The following is a 20,760-nucleotide window of genomic DNA, read 5'->3' as shown; positions in this document are numbered from 1 at the left end:
ATTTGCTTGTATGTTCCAATTTGAAGGAGTGTTTAGTATGTCTGAAGATATAAAAGATTCTCTTAGGTTTGGGGACAAGGCACTAGTTTGTCCTGAGCACTTTATAATCTGGGGAACCTGCTGCCAGCAGAGGGATCATTTAATATCTGTGCTTTATAACCGGCTGGCTTTGTCTGACTGCTGAGCAGGGCTGGAGTAGCAGTGGCATGATTCAGACATTCCAGTTTGTTCTCTCTCCTACTCAGGCCTCTGCACACGTTAACATTCTCGTGTTCCCCATAGGATGTGTGAGGCTCCTGATTAATGGACAGGAAGGGACAAGGAGCATTCCCCAAGCCTCCTTCCGTGGAGTGGTCTGCAAGACCATAGCCAGCTTTGGAGAGTTCACTAGACTCAGCACGTGGCTGTACTTGGGACTAATTTATCATAGTGCAAGGAGCACTATTGAAACAAGCAAGGGGACAGTGAATGGAGCAAAGTTCAGAGAACCCAGGCACCAGCTTTCAGTGCCGCTGGAGCACCCAGGGGACACAGCAGACATGTTTAATTCCCACAGCAACAGCTGTGACCACATGTATGATGTGTTTATAAAAAGATAAAGAGAGGGGGGAATATGTTCTATGGAGGTGTGAGGGGGTTATGGGGGAAGTGGAGGGCTCAGCGGGCCCATGTTGAGGCATCCCTTCCCCCTGAGGGACCAGCCACAGGACAGTATAGTATAGAATAGAGTTTACTCAGGGCATGGGGAGGGGAGTTAGGAAGGTAAAAGAGGAGGGGGGATGGGGAGAGAGGGGGGAGCATGAGCATGTGGAGAGAGGGGGGAAAGGGAATGGGAGAGAGTGGGGGCAGGAAGGCAAGAGCAAGAGAGGAGCAAGAGAGCAAGAGAGGGGGAAGGACAAGCAGCCCCTTTTATAGAGTGAGGCATCCCTGGCTGTTGCCAGCTAACTGTGGGGCAGAACTTAGAAAGAATGCTAACATTGTATGACATAGTACCAACCAGGGAGGACCCTTAGAGTAGCATTTCTCAACCTGTGAATCCAGACTTCATTTGGGGTTGGATTACCCTTTCACCGGGTTGCCCAAGACTGTTGAAAAACACAGCTATTTACATTGTAATATATAACAGTAACCAAATTACATTTATGAGGTAGCAACAAAAAATAATTTTAGGGTTGAGGTCACCATCTCAGCAACGTGAGGAGCTGTATTAAAGGGCTACAGCATTAGGGAGATTGGGAACCACTGCCTTAGAGGCTCAGCGCCAGGGATTTTGTTGGGGAGGTGTTACATGGGCACCTGCTGCCTACCTGTGCCAAACCCCCAAATTCACATTCCCTAGAGGAAATCAGATGTCGAGCAGAACCCCTATGTAAGTTGTTTAGAAACAGTGAGCTACTCTAATCAGTTCAGTTCTGGGACTGGGGAGCTCTCCCACCCATTGAGCAAGACCCGACGGCAACCCTGGTTCTTCTTCCTCTTCCCCCTCCCCCACTGTGGAGGCAGGATCTTTCTGGGTAGCTCAGGATGGGAACTTACTGTGTAAGCCAAGCTAGCATCATACTTGTGATACCTCATTCATCTAGAGCTGGCTTCCTAAGTGTTGAGATCACAGGTGTTCTTGACTGCACCCACCTTTTTTAGGGCCACCCTTGTAATCGGTATCCTCAGAAGGACAGCAGGCCGGTCTGTGATGTTAGCTTTTGTTGTGTGTAGATAGAATGAGACTTGAACTTGAAACGGAGGTCTATGCAGAGTGGGTGCTGCAGGAGAGGGTAGAAACAAGCGTGTCCCTGTCCCTTGGTCTTGACTGGCATGGTAGCCTGGACTGCTCACTCCAGAGACATAGTGATGGTGATACTCTAGTTCTGGCTGGCCTTGAACTTATAGATCTGCCTGCCTCTGCCTCGTAAGTGCTGAGATTAAAGGCCCACGGCATCACACCCAGTTCATTCTTTTTATTAAGACAACATATTGCATGGGTGTTTTGCCTGGATGTATACCTGTGCACTCCCTGTGTGTGCTGGTGCCTGAGGAGACCAGAAGAGGGATCTCCTGCAACTGGAGTTACAGAGGTTTGTGAGCTTCCGTGGGAGTGCTGGGACTGGAACCCAGGACCTCTGGAAGAGCAACCAGTGTCCATTCATTCATTCATTCATTCATTCACTTTTAATATGCGTATTCTTTTTTTTTTTTTTTTTGGTTCTTTTTTTCGGAGCTGGGGACCGAACCCAGGGCCTTGCGCTTGCTTGCTAGGCAAGCACTCTACCACTGAGCTAAATCCCCAACCCCTCTTTTATTTTTTTTTAAGATTTATTTTATTTGTATGAATACACTGTAGCTGTCTTCAGACACACCAGAAGAGGGATGGTTGTGAGTTACCATGTGGTTGCTGGGAATTGAACTCAGGACCTCTGGAAGAGCGGGTTGGTGCTCTTAACCACTGAGCCATCTCTCCAGCCCCCTAATATGCATATTCTTATTGTCCCTATATACTTGCTAAGCACAGTGCCAGGTAATGGGTCTGCAGCACTGAGCACTGCAGTCTCTGACCTCATGAGACCCATGTTCCAGGGGGAAGTGAGTAAGTTCAGTGTGAATTAAATTACTCTGAGAGGTCTAATCAGGGTCCCCAGGGCACTTGGGCTTCTGTCAGGAGGACTGGAAGGCTTTAATCAGACTAACCAGGGAAGAGATCACATCTCCACTGTTAACTGTGAGGCCTCCTTCAAGTTACTTATTCACACAGTGCCTTTCTTCCTTTAAAGACATGGGGCATGCCACCTCTGAAGACTATTGAGAAGTAAATAAGAGAGTGTAACTAGATGTTTATATTGGTGACTGTCACAAGGGAAATGTTCACTAAATGATGGTTTAGTGACAGCTAGCCAAGGGAGAAGCTGTGTCTGTCAGAGGCCCATGTCTGCTGAGCCCTCGCTCTGTGAGGCCCAGTCATGAAGCATGTGTCCCCCGACTCCCAGCCCTGGTTCACAGGCTCTCAGTATATCTGTGTCTTGAAGCAGGGTTTCTCCCATTATATGTCCTGGCTGTCCTGAAATGTGCTACATAGACCAGGCTGGCCTTGAACTGGAAAAGATCGTCTACTTCTGCCTCCTGAGTGCTGGGATTAAAGGTGTGCACCAACATTGCCGAAGTTCCCACAGCTTAATTACCTGGGAAGCCGGATTCAAACCCAGGCTTCTCATTCTAGATTTCGGGGGCCTAGCTTTTCCGCTGCCTTAATCAGGGAGGAAGTGTTAATACGAGACCCTGTCATTTCATAGGTTGGTTCCTGAGAAAGGAGATGTGTGTTGGAGATTCCAGGATGAATGTTGTCTCACGCCCCTGAAAGGTCCTTTCAGAAAGCTCAAGTGGACAATCTGGCCGGAACTTGTTATGTAGCTGACTGTGACTCTGACCTTCTGACCCTCCTGCTCCTACCTCTCCTGTGCTTGGGTTTATGCAGTGCTGCAGTTTGAGCGCAGAACTTCTTATATGGCCAATAAGCACTGGGCCTACTTAGCTGTGTTTACAGCCAAACAAGAACAAAACCCCACCATTTCTCTCTCTCTCTCTCTCTCTCTCTCTCTCTCTCTCTCTCTCTCTCTGTGTGTGTGTGTGTGTGTGTGTGTGTGTGTGTGTGTGTGTGTACCACAGCTCTCATGTAGAGGCCAGAGGACAACTTGGAGTCAGTTCTCTCTTTCCTGGGTGGGCACTGGAGGTTGAATCCAATCTAAGTTATCAGGTGGAGAGGGAAGAATAGAGCCCCTTGCTCAATCTTTAGCCTCTGGCCACAGGTGGCCACAGCTCAACACTTTGGTGCCTTCTCAACTCAGACTTGGGGTTGTCCTTCATTTCAGAGAGTGCATGCCCCTAATTATATTTTTCCCAGTGTAAGTGGCTAAGCACTTCTTGTGTTAAACTAGCCCCTGTGGTGTTCTGAGTTTAGGGTCAGGCCTAGTCGCTCCTATGACCCCAGGCAAGAGGCATCCCTGAATCCCATGGCTGCAGGCTCACTGTAGATACAGGATAAGCACATTGTCCTTAAGTGCTTCCTCAAGTAAGGTATCGGAAGCTTTCTAATTCCTACAAATGAGGGCACTTGAGTGGTTGACAAATTAATTTTGGTTTTAAAATATTTAGTACAGAGGTTCAGATCTGGAATGGTCACAAGAGAGGGCTCCTCATGGCTGGGATGCACAGGCTGGGGACATCTCCATTTTCCATTGCACACAGGACTTTTTCCTTCGTGGATTCTGCTATTCCAGGCTTCCCAGACAACCGAGTTTTTAATTTCCCTGATTTTCACATAAAGACTACCCTGCCTTGGGCTCTTTGGATTTTTAACTTGATGTTGGGGGAAGTTGTAGCTGCAGGTGAGAAAACCCTGTTCTCGACAGCTGGAAAATGAGAACTGAGGACCTGTTCTCGTGTATCCCAGGCTGTGTAGCCAAGCATGGCCTGAGACTTCTGATCCTCCTGCTTCCACCTCCGGGTTGCTAGGACTGTAGATGTGTGCTCAAAACTTCCCCATTTGTGCCGTGTGGGGAATCGAACCCAGGACTTTGCATGCTAGTCAAGTGCTCTACTAACTGAGCTATATTCCCAGCCAGTTGTCCTCTCTCTCTCTCTCTCTCTCTCTCTCTCTCTCTCTCTCTCTCTCTCTCTCTCTCTCTCCTTCCCCCTCCCCTTTTTGGAGATAGGGTCTTCATAAATTTAAAAAACTTTTTTTATTAATTTTTATGTACACTGTAGCTGTCTTCAGACACACCAGAAGAGGGCATCAGATCTCATTACAGATGGTTGTGAGCCATTGTGTCATTGCTGGGAATTGAACTCAGGACCGCTGGAAGAGCAGTCAGTGCTCTTAACTGCTGAACCATCTCTCCAGCCCGAGATAGGGTCTTTGTAGCCCAGGCTGGCCTAAATCTTCTTATCTCAGCCACCGAGGGTTGGAATTACAAGCATGAACCAAGGCTGGCTGAGGAAAGTTTGGTTTTTGAAGCCAGATCTTGCTGGGTTTCTATAATAAGAAAAGCAAAAACAAACAAACAAACAAACAAACAACCCCCCCAAAACCAAAAAACAACAACAAAAACCCAAACAAACAAACAAACAAACCCCCTACAGTTCTTGCTCCAAAGGGACTAAAGGATAGTGTCTTAGGGTTTTACTGCTGTGAACAGACACCATGACCAATGCAAGTCTTGTAAAGGACACCATTTAACTGGGGCTGGCTTACAGGTTCAGAGGTTCAGTCCATTATCATCAAGGTGGGAACTTGGCAGCATCCAGGCAGACATGGTGCAAGAGCTTAGAGTTCTACATCTTCATCTGAGACCGCTGGAAGAAAACTGACTTCCAGGCAGCTAGGAGGAGGGTTTCAAAGCCTGTTCCCACAATGACACACTTCCTCCAACAAGGCCACACTCACTCCAACAAGGCCACACCTCTTAATAGTGCCACTCCCTGGGCCAAGCATATTTAAACCATCACAGATAGTTTATTTGGAATGGGTATGACCAAGGTTTTATAGTCACCAAACAAGAAAGTCATAAACCAATGTGTTTAGTAAACACTTTTGGGACCTGTGGGTGGGTCCCAGCAGATGGAACCCAGAGCTCTGCTCAGTTTAACAATACAACCAACAATTTTCTTCTAGTAGTTACAGAGACAATAGGTCAGACATAGAGGTAGGAAGTAAATGTCTATTGTAATTTTGGTTCTTAACTTGCAGCATTCTGTCTCAGCCAGTCCATCTGCAGGATCCCCAGCACATACATGATTTCTTAGATGGTTTCAGTTCACTTGCCACGGCTGGTCTCCAACTCCTGGACTCAAGTGATCCTCCTGCCTCAGCCTCTTGGGTAAGCAGGACCACAAGGAGCAGATGGGTTTATAAGGGTGTTTCCTCACCAAGCTTAGAGGAAAATTTCTCTTCCTCTAAGAGAGGGGAGGGGAAGGAGTTTTGAAATAGGGTCTTTCTGTATAGTACTGGCTGTCCTGGAACTCACTTTGTAGAACAGGCTGGCCTCGAACTCAGAAATCTGACTGCATCCTCAGAGATCGACCTCCTTTAGTGCTGGCACTGGAGGTATGCACCACTACACCCGAAAATTAGATACCACAGCACAAGGACGCTTCTTTTTTCTCTTTAAGTTAATGAAATCAATAGAGAATATTTATTACAGATTATGAAGACCTACAACATTCCCAGCTGACGCTAGGTACTTGACCAGGAAGTCTCTCTGTTTGGATAGCGCATCATTTCCTTCATCGCGGTGTCTCTGCCTCGAAGCTGGATTAACCCATCTTCCAACGTAGTTTCAGTGACCACAGCTGTGAAGAGCTCACCTCATCGTCCAGGTTCAGAGGCTTAGTCCAGTATCATCAAGGTGGGAACATGGCGGCATCCAGGCAGGCGTGGTGCAGGAGGAGCTGAGAGTTCTAATCTTCATCTAAGGCTGCTAGCCACGAGGGCAGTTCCTCCCATCAGAATTTTGCATGAGAAGAGATGGACAGAGGAAAGCCCGCCTGTGTACCTCTGGAATGATGAGCTGAACCTGTGAGGCCATAGCTTACCCCCTCCCCCTTTTAAATCCTCTCTGATTTTTTTTTACTTTGAGTTCAGGCTTTTCCAGCCCCCTGAAAGCAGTCCGTGCCCAGAAAGCAGGCTGTTTGGGGTATTTCCAATTTTATGCTTTGAAAGCACGGACGTGGTTAATCCACTGGAGGAGGATGCCCACTCTTCTTCTTCAGTAAAAAATACGAATAGTTCAAAAGAGCGCCAGGCTGGTCTGGGATTTTTGTTCCCCTTCTGAGATGAGGTCATGACGTGTAGCCTGGCCTGGCCTCCCCGGGTGGACTATGCAGGCCTAGAGCACCCAGTGGCTCTGCTGGCTCTGCCTCCCAGCTGCTGGGGATTCATAGAGTCATACTCCTGTGCTGATGTGCGGATTCTGTATATTCAGTTATTTTATTTTATTTTTATTTATGTGTGTGTTTGTATCTGTGTGAGAGTACAGGCCACATGTGTGCAGTTGCCCTTGGATGCCAGAGGAGGGCATTTGGGTCCACTGGTGTTACAGGTAGGCGGGGGCGGGGGGAACCAAATTCATGTCCTTTGGAAGAGCAACTGCTGAACCATCTCTCCAGCCTCTACATTCAGGTTTAATCTTCTGGAAAGAGAACTTGAACATCTTGATCTTAAAGCTGACTTGGAGGCTAGAGAGATAGTTCAGTGGTTAAGAGCACTGACTGCTCTTCCAGAGGTCCTGAGTTCAACTCCCAGCAACCACATGGTGGCTCACAACCATCTGTAATGGGATATGCCCTCTTCTGGTGTGTCTGAAGATAGTGACAGTGTACTCACATAAAATAAATAAATCTTTAAAAAAAGGAAAGAAGTATTAAAGCTTATTTGGAATGGGGTGAGATATATTTTAAATTTTAAATAGCTACTGACTAATACCTGTAATTCCAGCACTTGTGAAGCTAAGGCAGGAGGATCATCTGGATTTGGAAGCTAGCCTGGGCTACATAGTGAATTCTAGGTCAGCCTGGGCTACATAGCATGACCCTATTTCAACAAACAAAGGAACATACAAGCTAAAACTTAAAAATAAAAACAAGGGCTGGAGAGATGGCTCAGTGGGTAAGAAGTCCTGAGTTCAAATCCCAGCAACCACATGGTGGCTCACAAACACCTGTAATGAGATCTGATGCCCTCTTCTGGTGTGTCTGAAGACACTATAGTGGACTTATATATAATAAATAAATCTTAAAAACAAAAACCAAGCCACTAATGTAATGTAATGAATTCACAAATAAGAATATCACACAGCGAAATAAAGGTGGGCCACTCAAACACAGACTTGATTGTCCTAAACTCCAGCTCTGTTAACTTCTACGCAGCCATTCTGAAGCATTGGCGCTCCAGGTAAGGCTTTCGTTGCTTGCTTTTGGTTACTTTAAAGCACAAGCTGTGTGAAGAATTTCCAGAACTCGAAACTCGACACCTTTAATCCCAGCGCTGGAGACCCACAGGCAGTTCTGAGTTTGAGGCTAGTCTGGTTTACAGAGCCCAGGATAGCCAGGGCTACACAGAAACACGGCTACCGGCCTTGAAAAAAGAATTTCTAGAATTAGAAGGAAATAGGAATTAGTCTCATGAATATGTATTCCCAAAGAACCTTCAGAATGCTAAAGAACACATCACATATAGAAGGGATATTTTGTCCAGATTAAGTTTTTCTATATTATTGTCTGTATTGCAAAGGAATTCACATGGAGATGGTAGTATAAGAAATGACTAAATGCGGGGCTGGGGATTTAGCTCAGTGGTAGAGCGCTTACCTAGGAAGCGCAAGGTCCTGGGTTCGGTCCCCAGCTCCAAAAAAAAGAACAAAAAAAAAAAAAAAAAAAAAAAGAAATGACTAAATGCATCAGAAAGTGGAATAATCTAATTTGTCAGAGCAAGGTCAGTTCCTTACTGTATGTCCTAACGCATAATTATTTTCCTAAGGAAAGATCCAAGTTTAATTTGGTGTGAGGTCATCGTAGATAAGAATCGTTTTGTAAGAGCTCTGGGTGAAATGTTGGGCTAAAAAAATTCCAGTAGCAAATGACACTTGACGACATGACATTTGTAAGCCATTTTGGCATTTCACTGTAGTAAAAAAGCTTCCGTGGGTAACAAGTTCAATTTGATTTTTTTTCCCGTGGTCAGCTCAAGCCTCTTGTTTGGGAGGGTTACATAGTAATTTTTATCACACTCATTAGAAACACAAGTTGTTAGAACAAAGTCTGTTGCAAAAGTGTAATTACATCTTCCTGTGTGGTTAAATGAGGGCTGAATGGAACTTTTTCCAGGGGCTCAGCTGTAGCTTGCCAAGTTCAAGTCCACCCTGTAAAAGGATTCTTGTGACTAATTGGCTCTACTGGCTTGCAACAGAACCAGTGGGAGAGCGCTGTGGAAATGAACTAGCTCAACGCCAAATGGGTTGTCTCCTGTTTTTCTGCTCTGTTTTCTGTATCGTGGTCAGATGATTGCTTGACAGGACAGAGTGAAGTGGGTCCTTTTTTAGTTGTTAGGAGAAATCAGACCTTGTATCTCTTCTATTTTGTCACCACTAAAAATGGGGAAAATGGGGCTAGAGAGATGGTTCAGCGGTTAAGAGCACTGACTGCTCTTCCAGAGATCCTAGGTTCAGTCATCACAATGGGATCTGATGCTCTCTTCTGGTGTGTCTGAAGATAGCTCCAGAGTGTGTGTGTGTGTGTGTGTGTGTGTGTGTGTGTGTGTGTGTGTGTAACAAATCTTTAAAAAAAATGGGGAAAATGGACCAGACACGGAGGCCCATACGTTTAATCCCAACACTTGGGAGGCAGAGGCATGCAGATCTCTCTGAATTTGAGGCCGGCCTGGTGTGTAAGTTCCGGGACAGCCAAAACTACATAGTGAGACCCTGTCAGGGATGGGTCAGGGAGTGTGTGTGTGTGTGTGTGTGTGTGTGTGTTCTCAGGGTAAATATTATGAACATGTAAAATCAAAAACACTCAAGTTTTGACTCATTTATTGTTTGACGATTTTATGCATATATACATTGTATCTTGACCCAATCCTCCCCTAACTAACACACTTCTACCTCCTTCACTGCTCCTCCACAAAGCCCCTCCTTCCCACCTCTACTTCATTTTCTCTGTAACCTATGGCTCGAAGTAGTGCTACTCTCGGAATGGTGACTGATACTCCTGACTTGTCTTACGTGGGTAATCACAGCTGTGCTGAGACACGAGTGCAGTGGTTACGTCATGTCCAGAGGACAGCACTTCCCAGCATCCCTCCCCTCCTCTGGCCTTGCAGTCTTTCCATATCCTATTCATCGCTCCCTGGGCCTTGGTGGGGGAGGGGTTTGATACAGTTGTCCCACTTAAGTCTGAATACTCAACAGTCACTTATTCTCAGCACTTTGACCAGGAATTAGTATTTATGTTGACTTCTACCCACTGCAAAAAGAAGCTTCTCTGACCAGAGTTGGGACCAGCACTAGTTTACAGGTAGAAACATACTGGGTTGAACCATAGGCCCTATAACTTTTTGAGCCAGGAGCTTTTGAGTAGGTTTACGGTACTAGGCACGAATTTATCTTGTGGAGCAGGCCTCATATCAGTCACTGATCAATTGGTTACCCCCATAACCTTCACGCCACTGTGGTACTAGTGATGACCACTTAGGCATCTTGGCTAAGAGGTCAGTTTTGTACAATCGTCATTGCAGGGTAGTCCTACAGACACCCTACCTCCCCTGCAGCCTGCACATCACCTCCCAGCACCATGACAGCTACCAAAGCCAGTTCCAGCCTCACTTCTCTATGTCCTGCCTCAGAACGTACCGTGTCTTCAGCAAGAGGGTTCTTTCCATCTAGTTATGGTAGGCAACCAACAGAAATGGCAGCCACTTGTGTTGCTTTGATGGACCTCTGTGGCCTTCCTGATCAATAAAAAGGTATCTCACATCTAGCACTGAGCTTTTCATTTAATAGTCTACAAACATTCAAAAATTAAGGAAATATATGCGGAAATGGAAAATTACTCTGTTAGGGAGACAAATCTTTGGGTGTGTCTGTGATGGTGTTTCCAGAGTCAAGATTCACCTTGATTGTGAGCAGCAGGGACACATGGACCAGGGTCCTGGACTGAATCGAAATGCTGTAAAGGGGAAAGGCAGCTGAATGCTGGCTCTCTCTCTGTCTGTTTCAAGCTGCCACCATGTCCCCTTGTCAAGATGGACCCCAGCTTCTGACCCATGAGCCCAGATTGACCTTTTCTCTTTAGAGTTGGTTCTTGTTAAGTATTTGGTCACACTGCCAGGAAAAAGAAAAAATGCACATGATTTAATGTTTTCTCACTGAAGTCTAAGGAATTTGAGAGACTACTAATTTAAGTCATGGGGAGTGTATGAAGAGAGAGAGAGAGAGAGAGAGAGAGAGAGAGAGAGAGAACATTTATAGAAGTAGAGTTCAAGAGAGGAAGGGGCAGGGAGGCTGAGACTGTGCTGATCTGAATTGCTATTCGATGGTTTCCCCTGGTTTTATTTTTTCTTTATATGTGGGTTTGCTTAGACAAGGACAACATGGTGCCCATATGTCGCTATAGCATGTAAATGGGAAAAAACTCAAAACCCTCACAACTTGAAAGGGGCTGGTGAGGGAGGAGTGTGTGCGTCGTCTCTTTCAGAGCAACAGAACACAACTGAAATGCAAGTTCATGAAAAAGTTCGCTTTGACACAGGTCTAGCGGGAAATCTCCTGGGATGGCAGTTGCCTTACACGTACCTGAATCTAGAAGCCCAAAGGATGCCGTTTCTTTTGATGTTGTTTTCCTCAACATCTTGTCTTTCTGAGGTAGGATGTGTGACTGCTAACAGTCCTGTCTACCTACCAGCTTTTTAACTGACTCCAATGCAAGAAGGCAGCCCCTTTTTTCTTTTAATGCATGGGTGTTTTGATTATATGTGTATGTGGATCACAGGCATACACTCATGCCAGGCATACACTCATGCCAGGTATTCATGGAGGCTACAAGAAGGCACCATGTCCCCTGGAACTGTAACCATGAGCCATCATGTGGATACTGAGACCCAAACCCAGGTCCTCTGCAGGAGCCGCAAGTTTCCTTAACCACTGCACTGTCTCCCCTGTCTTGGCATTCCTCTTTTAAAGTCATACTCATCTCAGAAAAGACTGATGATCAGGTCCAGGTCATGTGTACTGTGAGCCGTAAGGTGGCTGGGTGGGGTCCACTTTACCATGTGAGCAGAGGGTGAGGAAGGTCCTTTAAAGGCAGAAACTTAAAAAATGGAGGAGGAAGGTGGTTTCTAAGTATCTCTGAGAGTCTAGATATTTTCATTTGAACAGGGTTCACCCATTTGGGTTTTAGGATATTTCAAAAGATACTAAGAAGGAATAGACAAGATGTGGTCCACAGGCCTGTAATCCCATCAGTTAGGAGGCTGAGCTGGGAGACTCCCCATGAGTCCAAGGCCAGCCTGGGCTACCTACTGAGACCCTGTCTCAAAACAACTAGTAATCGTAAAATAAAGTCTGAAAATATGATGACACCTTATTTACAAATTATTATATGTTAGTTTTTTAAATGAGAAAGATAAAAATAGTCATTCAATTAAAAAAAAAACAGAATTGTTTGCAATTAATTAGATTTTGTTGTTGGCCCAAGCAAGCAGTTCATAGCAGAGGTGTATTGCTATAAAATGGCACTGGAATTCCTTCCTTATTTGCCAAAGCTCAGCTTTCCGGGAGGGATTTGCAGAAAGAGCAAATCTGTTTCTGATTTTAATACATCCAAAGGCAAGTAGGCTTTTGACCAATTACTACCAGGTCCTGAGATCAATCACCTCCTACGCCATTAGTACGTGAAGGATTAGTGGGCTCAAAGATTTATGTGCGGATTAATCGGGGAGTGTACATTAGATGCTGTGTTTAAAGCCACCCCCATCCCTGCAGATCATTTCTGTTAGTGCTTTTTGCAGAGTCTTTAGCTTTGCCTAATACTGACGTCGTCGTGGGATCTGAAAGACCTCTTTCCATCCTCCCTGGCCTGGCTCCCCCTCACCCCTTCCCTCGATGATCGGCCAGGTCCAGCTCAGGAGACACAGAGCACAGGAAAGACAGGAGCATCGAGTAGAGCAAATGTTGAGTTGCTCTAGTTGAACAGTGACCAAAATTTATGGGACTGTATACCGAGAAAGACAAGATGAGATACAAGAAATACATGGCTATTCTGGAAGCGGCAGTGGGCATTACCCCACTTAACAAAAGAGAGCTTCTACCCGAGAGCCGGAGACACGTAAACCTTTGGCAGCACCCGGGGTAAGCAGAGGAGGCCCGAGCTTCCTCTCCTAATGATGGAAACCAGTTTTGGCTGTGTGGGGAATGAGAGAGAGAAAAGGGACTCTCCAAGAATGTTTTTTCCTTGATGTATATAGTGTTCTCAAATAGATTCCAGAATATCAGAAGCAGACAGCTGAACACCGAGAAGATGACGTCGTGGGTGTGTTAAGAACCTCTTTTACCCTTTTACTATTTAGCTTCCTAATGCTCTGTGTGTGTGCCTTGGGGACATCCACGCCGTAGCACACAGGTAGAGAGGTATAGGACGACCCTCGTGAGTGCGTTCTTCCCCACAGCCCTTACATGGGTGCGGGGGATTTGCTAGGCTTGCACGGCAAACACTTACCTGCTGAGCCACCACCCTGGTCCTGTTTTTGGAAACAGGATAAAGACAGTGTTCAAATCTATCCTTCTTTCTTGTCTGTACAGTGACAATGATTTTCATTGTGGTGTATTGTATGTCAGGAGTTGTGGGCTATAACACTTGGTTAGAAGGATGGTGAGGGCCATTGTGTGTGTGTGTGTGTGTGTGTGTGTGTGGTGAGCACAAGTGTGAGAGTGTGACTACTGCAGGGACATTTGGCCTGAAACAAGTCTTCCCGTTCCCTTTCTTTGTAAAGCCCATTGAATTGCCATGCTGGAGAAAATTGGGATTTTTCTTCAGGGTCACGGGTCTCAGTGCAAACACTTCTAAGGTCCTTCTGTTTCTTCTCATGCTGAACAGTCGTTGCCTACAGGCGCTTGCAGGATAGACATTAACGTTATTTTTAAGCAGCATGAGTCACCAGCCCACATGAGATGTTGTTAATAAGTGGGATTTCTCCTTAAAAATTAAAACTACCGGCTCCAATATACATTCATTGTGGAAGGTGTAGAAAATAAAGAAACAGGAGTGGATTATTTATAGTTCCATTTCCTGAAGAGAATCTCTAGAAGAATCATGAAAGTCAGTGCTTTTCAGCAAAAGAAAAGGAAAAGGATTTTGCTGTCCACTCCCGGAGGATGTTTTGTACTGTGTTGGGGCATTTTCGGTTGTTAGAATTCAATGTTGGTGCTGGCACTGAGTGGAGAAAGACCAGGGCATCCCTACCTTCTACCACGAGTAGCACAACTGCCCCACCACACCGTGACTCAGCTTCAAATGCTCTCGAGACATTTGGTTCAAGTAGATTTCCTGTCTGTAAAGGGAGTTTTTTTTTGTTGGTTTTTTTTTATTTTTTTTGGAGCTGGGGACCGAACCCAGGGCCTTGAGCTTGCTAGGCAAGCGCTCTACCACTGAGCTAAATCCCCAACCCCTTAAAGGGACTTTTTTAAAAGACAGGTTTTTCCTCCCCTTCAGTAATTCAAGTCTGCGATTGAACTTGGAGACATTATTATTTATTATTATTCCACGTACTGTTCTTCCTAAAGCTCGGAGAGGTCGTGCTGTAATGAAAGACAGATTTTTGTTGTTGTTTCTTGTTTTTGTGACAGGATCCCTCTCTGTAGCCTGACTGTCTAAGAACTAGGGATGCAAATCGGGCTACTCTCAAACTCGTACATGTCTGTCTGCTCAGCCTCCCGAGTACTGGGATATAAGGCAGGCATTATCACATCTGGCATCTTTTTTATTAAAGACTTATATTTTTATGCTAAGCAGTGGTGGCTCACACCTTTAATCCCAGCAGGAGACAGAGGCAGAAGGATCTCTGAGTTTGAGACCAGCCTGGTTTACAGAGCCAGATCCAAGACAGTCAGGGCTACCCAGAGAAACCTGTCTTGAAGAGCCACCCCCCCTCAAAGATGTATTTTTTTAAAAATATTTATTTATTTATTATATATAAGTACACTGTAGCTGTCTTCAGACACACCAGAAAAGAACATCAGATCTCACTACAGATGGTTGTAAGCCACCATGTGGTTGCTGGGATTTGAACTCAGGGCCTCTAGAAGAACAGTTAGTGCTCTTAACCACTGAACCACCTCTCCAGCCCAAAAAGATGTATTTTTATTCCTGTTGTTTTCTTCCTAATCAAATGTAGTGTTACTGGAGTCCTATGAAATTTATTTTCTTTAATTTTTAAAAATTGTGTGTGTGTGTGTGTGTGTGTGTGTGTGTGTGTGTGTTGCCTGTGTGTATTTCTGTATATCACAGGCACACCTGGTACCATAGAGGCCAGAAGAGGATGTTGCATTCCAAGAAGAACTGGAGTCACAGACAGTTGTGAGCCACATATGGGTGCTGGGAATTGAACTTGGATCCTCTGGAAGAATATCCAGTGCTTTTAACCACTGAGTCACCTCTTCGGTCCTGAAGTTATTATCTTTCTATTTAAAATGTTAAAATGTATTACATCATTCTCCCCTTCCCCTTAACTATATTTCGTGTGTGGTATGTGCATGTGGTTCCAGATGCCCTTGGAGGCCAGAGGCATTGTATCCCCTGGAACTGGAGATTGGGGCAGCTTTGAGCATCTGACATGCATGCTGGGAACAGAAACTGGTTCTCTGTCCGACGAAAGAGGAGTTCTTGCTCTTAACCACTGAGCCATTTCCCCAGCTCCCAAACTGATTCTTGAGGGAGCCTCTGAGTGTGGCCACATGGAATGAAGCTTAGACCTTGGTCTAAGAGAAGCAGCACTGTAGCACGGGTGGGATCTTCTGTTGGGGAGGCCATCGGTTTCCTGTGGCACACAGGTGCCAGGGGATGGGGTCCCCGGAGAGTCTGGCCGAGCACAAGTCTGGGCTTGTTAAAATTGAATCAGGGACGCTTGTTCTGAACACAGCGTCAGGAGTTGGGAGCTCTGTGTGTTTTCCATTTCTGAATTCTCATTTAGTCTTCACTTGTTAGAACATGAATATCCTCGTTGGAGTCGTCGTTACAGAGGGCTTGGTCCTCAGACACAAGCTAGATGTCTTTACTGTCTGGCCCAGGATGGTTTGTGATGGTATTCACCCCTAAACTAGCAGGTTGGTAGTTCGTTTAGAGATTCCCAGCAATTGGGATGAATAAGTCCCCCCAAAAGAAAACCATTTAGGTCTCGCTCTGAAATGCTGCGGAACCTTATTTGTTGCAAACTGATCCTTCATAAGCGAAGATCTACTTTGGTTTTGCTCTTTGCTTTTGAGCAGAACACTCCTGTAGGCCTGATGTGCCAGCCACATTACCTGAAGGACCGCCATGCTCCTCCCACGGATGAACTCTCATTGCTTTGAATCCCTCCAGCAGGATGCAGCTTTCCTGATGTCCACGCTGCTTTATTGGGAGCAGGCTTTCTTCTCACAGGAGCTTAGTATCCCCGGATGGCTGGTTTCCCGTCTATGTGTTAATTGATTTTGGTTACTTTTTATGTGTATTGACGTTTTGTCTGTACCACATGTGTGCCTGGTGCCCTCAGGAGACCGAAGAGGGTTCTGTACAGAATAGGGTAATTTCCTATTACTGGAATTATGGATGGTTGTGGGCCATCACATGGGTGCTGGGACTTGAGCCCAGGTTCTTTATAAGAGCAACAAGTATTCTTAACCACTGAGCCATCTCTCCAGCCCCTAATGTGTTCCTTTTACTCTTTAGTTCCTCATCTTTCACAGACTTCAATGCCTTATTTAATTTATTTTATTTTTTATGTGCATTGGTGTTTTGCCTGCAGGTTTACCGTGTGTGTGCAGTACCTTGTGGTAAATAATAGAAAATGATGTGGGGTACCAGGTACCGTGCCACGCCAGCGGCAGCACCTGTGGGCCACATAGCACTATCGGGGTGTTCCCATCTCAGTTAACCATACTCGGCGGGTCCTCTGGCCCAGAGCTCTCAAAATGTCTCCACCCAACTAAGTTCTTAATTTCCATCCCATGCTGCCACTGGCTACTCTCTGGGCCCTGAGGCGATCACCGCCATGGCTAGCCCTAGAAGCGACCGCCCTTCTAGTTTCCGTGACTCAGGCACACCACACTCATGTAGCCATCCGCCCCCTGTGGGTATAGTCACAACTCTCAACGACCCATTAAAATCAAAACTCTAGAAGCTTGTAATTTATGGATCGGATTTATATCAGTAAATTCTCACTCCACAAAAAAACGACCACACAATAAGCTTACAACCAATTGACACTGATATAAATAGCCCACCTAGTTAAGACAAACTGTCCTATAAAAATCCATCCCTTATGAAATATTCATAGCCACCTGTGGCCATTTAAGGCCACACAGATCTGGGTGGTCCTTCTCTGCCTCCATCTTGGTTCTTCTTCTACCTTCTCATCTCTCCCGCCCTATGAAAACTCTGCCCCCAACTTTCTTTTTCACTGCCCAATCACAGGCCCTGCCCTATTCTGTGTCTGCCTTCACCTGAATAGACATCAATCTCCAGTACCTACAGTGGCCAGAAGTACAGTCAGTTGTTAGCTGCCGTGTGGGTGCTGGGAATCGAACCAGGTCCTCTGGGAAAGCAACCAGTGCCCCTAACCACCGAGTATCTCTCCGGCCCCAAAATGTCTTATTTTGTAAACTTTAGCATATATGTCAATCACTCCGCTAAAATGCTGGGTGATGCTGGTTGTATCTTTGCTGTGGAGTCTTACGGGCCGTCCACCTGTCAGCTTCACCATCCCTGTTCTTTGAGACACAGATTTACTATGTAGCCCAAGTTGGGCTTGAACTCTCGGCAGTCTTCCTTCTTCAACCTGTTATTCTGTTTGGTCCAGGGGTCACGGAGGAAGCAGCATCCACTTGCTGTCTGCCTTGAGACCTTGTACTTTCGAATTATCCTGCTGGCTTTTCATCCTAATTCCTTTCCTCCCAAAAAGCTGTTCAAGATCTCAGAGGTAGGAAGGTAGATGGTTGGCTGCACAGGGAAAATTTCCAGTGAACGGTCCCCGTGAACAGTCCCCGTGAACTGGTGTGCTGGAGGCAAGAGGGTCGTTTATTCTAAAAAGCCTACAAAGTAAGTTTGAGGCCAGTCTGGACTACATGAGATGGTCTCCAAATTAAAAAAGAAAGAGAAAAAAAAAGTAAGTTAAATCCAGAAAGTTAGAGATACACACAAAAAAAGTATGTTTCACTAAAAGTAACTGTTTAGAACTGATAGAAAAAAAAATCTCACATGCAGGCCAAAGGCGTAACCAAGCACATCTCAATTTGCTTGCCGTTTATTTATCTTTGGAAGTAATGATAGAGGTCACGAATGGGCTGGGCTCGATCTGCTGCTTGCTTTGTAGGAAGTCCAGACGACCTCAGGTTAGCCTCAGCCTACATTTCCTGCCGATCCTTGGAGAGAGGAATGGGGCTCTGGCCAGAACAAAGAAAATCAACACCGTCCCTTACTTCTGGGTTGGCTGTATAAGAAAAGAGGGTTTAATGAAGATAGCCAACACCTTTTTGTGCCACAGACAGAAGAACGGGTCCAGAGAGCGGCAAGAGGGCCACATTTCTTCCTCCCAATGCAGGATTCCCTGGACTGCCTCAGGGGATCCAGCACAGCTCCCCCTTGTGGCAGTGGGCAGGAATGTGTAGGGTTAAATGTTTTTTCCTTCACAGAGAACCTGTTTCTTGAGGTGCTGGTGGTCAGAAACATAGATTCAAAGCCATCAGCCAGTTTTACTGAAGTCATACAAAGGAAATCCCTTTGTAGTTTCAAGTGTTTTCTCTTTTGCACGCTTTAAGATGCAAAATTTTATGTACATTTGGCCATATTAAATTTTCTTGCCAGGTCCGGGAGATACATTTGAAACCCCAGCCCCTGATGGGAGGGAATAAGAGGATTATGAGTTTGAGGCCAGGCTAGGCTACATATTGAGACCTTGTGTTAAAGTGGAGTTTTTTTTTTTAATTTTCTCAATTGTTTTCTTATCTCTTAAGCTTCCCCTCCACCCTACCCTTTATCTCCAAGAAGGAAACTTCTCTGAAATTCTTGAGTCTAACCCAAGGTCTATCTGATTGATCATGGTCTGTCCATATGGTGGAATGTTATTTGGCTGTGAGAAATAATGGGTACTGAGTGCTGGAGAGACAGCTCAGTGGTTAGGAGTGTATACTGTTCTTGTGGAGGACAGGAGCTCAGTTCCTACACCAACATGGGAATTCTTACAACCTGCCATAACTCTACTTCAAGGGGCTCCAACACCCTCTTGTGCCCTCCCATCCCCATCCTGCAAACACAAGGTTCCCTGGCAAACGTGCAAGGCAGAGGAAATCCATACACATGAAGTAACAATGAATAAATTTTTTAAAAAACATTTTTAAAATCAGGTAAGTTTCTAGAAATACAAATGAGATTGGTGATTGCCTGGGGTCAGAGGGCAGGAGAGAATTGTCGGGCTGTGGAATGGCAGCTCACGGGTGCTGGGATTCTTTTGGGGGATAATAGGTGTTGGGTAAGGGGTTGGGGATTTAGCTCAGTGGTAGAGCGCTTGCCTAGCAAGCACAAGGCCCTGGGTTCGGTCCCCAGCTCCGAAAAAAAAAAATTAAAAAAAAAAGTAGGTGTTGGGTGCTCAGTGGTTAAGAGCTCTTCCCGAGGTCCTGAGTTTGGTTCCTAGCAACCACATGGTGACTCACAACCGTCTGTAATGGGATCCGATGCCCTCTTCTCGTGTGTCTGAAGAGAGTGACAGTGTGCTCACATACATAAAATAAATAAATATTAACAAAATAGGTGTTGGGTGTTGTGCGGTAGATTTCAGTGCCCACGTGTAGGCTTGTGTCTGTTTATAAGCCATCTTACAGGATGAGTTATGATATCCAGACTTCAGTGTATCTCCAGGAGCTCATGAAGCTGAGGGTGAGGCTTAGAGCTAACCAATCTGTCTTCTCCAGGGCCCGGAGTCCTGCCTTGCTCTCTTCTCCCTGTCAGTGGGACTGGCACCCAGGATACAGCTCCAGGCCCAAGCACTCTGCAGCGCACAGACCGGTGTCCACCTACAGCCTGCTCTCCCAGGTACTCGGCTGACTTGTCTCTTAGTAACCCAGACACTGGGTCACATCCAATGTGATATATTATTTCACAAAATAGATAAGGTCAGTATTTTCCAGGTTGTCAGAGTGTTTACTGCATGTTTTTTAAAGAAATCTGATAGCATTTTTGTTTGTTTGTTTGTTTTTTGTTTTTGTTTGTTTTTTGTTTTTGTTTGTTTTTTTCTTTTAAATTAGATCTCTTTGTTTAGCTCTGGTTATCCTGGAACTTACTCTGTCTGTAATGAAGCTGGTGTTGAACTCAGAGATCTACCTGCTTCTGTCTCCAGAAAGCCAGATCAGTGGCCGCAATATCTTTTTTACAGAGTAAAGAGTTGAAGTCCTTTCTGGGCTGTGGACACAGTTCAGGTCCTAGGCTCAATCTCCATTCTTTTGTAAAAAGTGAAGGAGGAGGAGGGATGGCTTAGCTGTGAAGGGCGCTGCTGCCTCCTGCCAAGGTTGGGTGATGTATTCTCTTGGCTGAGGCACGTGTGTTGGTAGATCTCTTATGGTTCACGGTAAACCCATAGCTGGTGGGAGCAGCTTTTGGTATGCCTGGTGTCAGGAGTTGGAGATCATTTTGTTATGCCACATTTAGTTTATCCTCATTGAGATGGAAAAATCATTGTGATATCGAGCGGTACTTGGGAGTAGATTTCAAAAAAAGAATACATTGGGGCTGGAAAGGTGGCCCAGTGGTTAAGAGCACTGTCTGCTCATCCAGAGGTCATGAGTTCAATTTCCAGCAACCACATGGTGGCTCACAACCATCTATAATGAGATCCGGTGCCCTCTTCTGGCCTGCACATGTACACGCAGGTACAATGCTGTATACATAATAAGTAAAGCTTTAAAAAAAAAAAAAAAAAAAAGAGCACTGACTGCTCTTCCAGAGGTCCTGAGTCCAATTCCCAGCAACCACATGGTG

General features: G+C 45.6%; 1 protein-coding gene across 3 annotated transcripts in view; it reads left to right on the top strand.

Annotated features, from left to right (window-relative positions):
* The window catches only part of Tjp2 (tight junction protein 2), a 128,533-nt gene that overhangs the window by 11,389 nt on the left and 96,384 nt on the right, over positions 1–20,760 (top strand). For all 3 annotated transcript variants that reach the window (NM_053773.3, NM_001414504.1, XM_006231176.4), the window contains one exon: positions 19,698–19,818. The gene's annotated coding sequence lies outside the window, so the exon portion shown is untranslated. Of the gene's footprint in view, positions 1–19,697; positions 19,819–20,760 lie in introns of those variants that run through there.

Source organism: Rattus norvegicus, chromosome 1 (assembly GCF_036323735.1).
Source record: "Rattus norvegicus strain BN/NHsdMcwi chromosome 1, GRCr8, whole genome shotgun sequence".
In the NCBI taxonomy this organism is placed as follows: Eukaryota; Metazoa; Chordata; class Mammalia; order Rodentia; family Muridae; genus Rattus; species Rattus norvegicus.
Note: the sequence above shows the minus strand (reverse complement) of the source record. Positions and strands in the feature narration are given on the sequence as shown.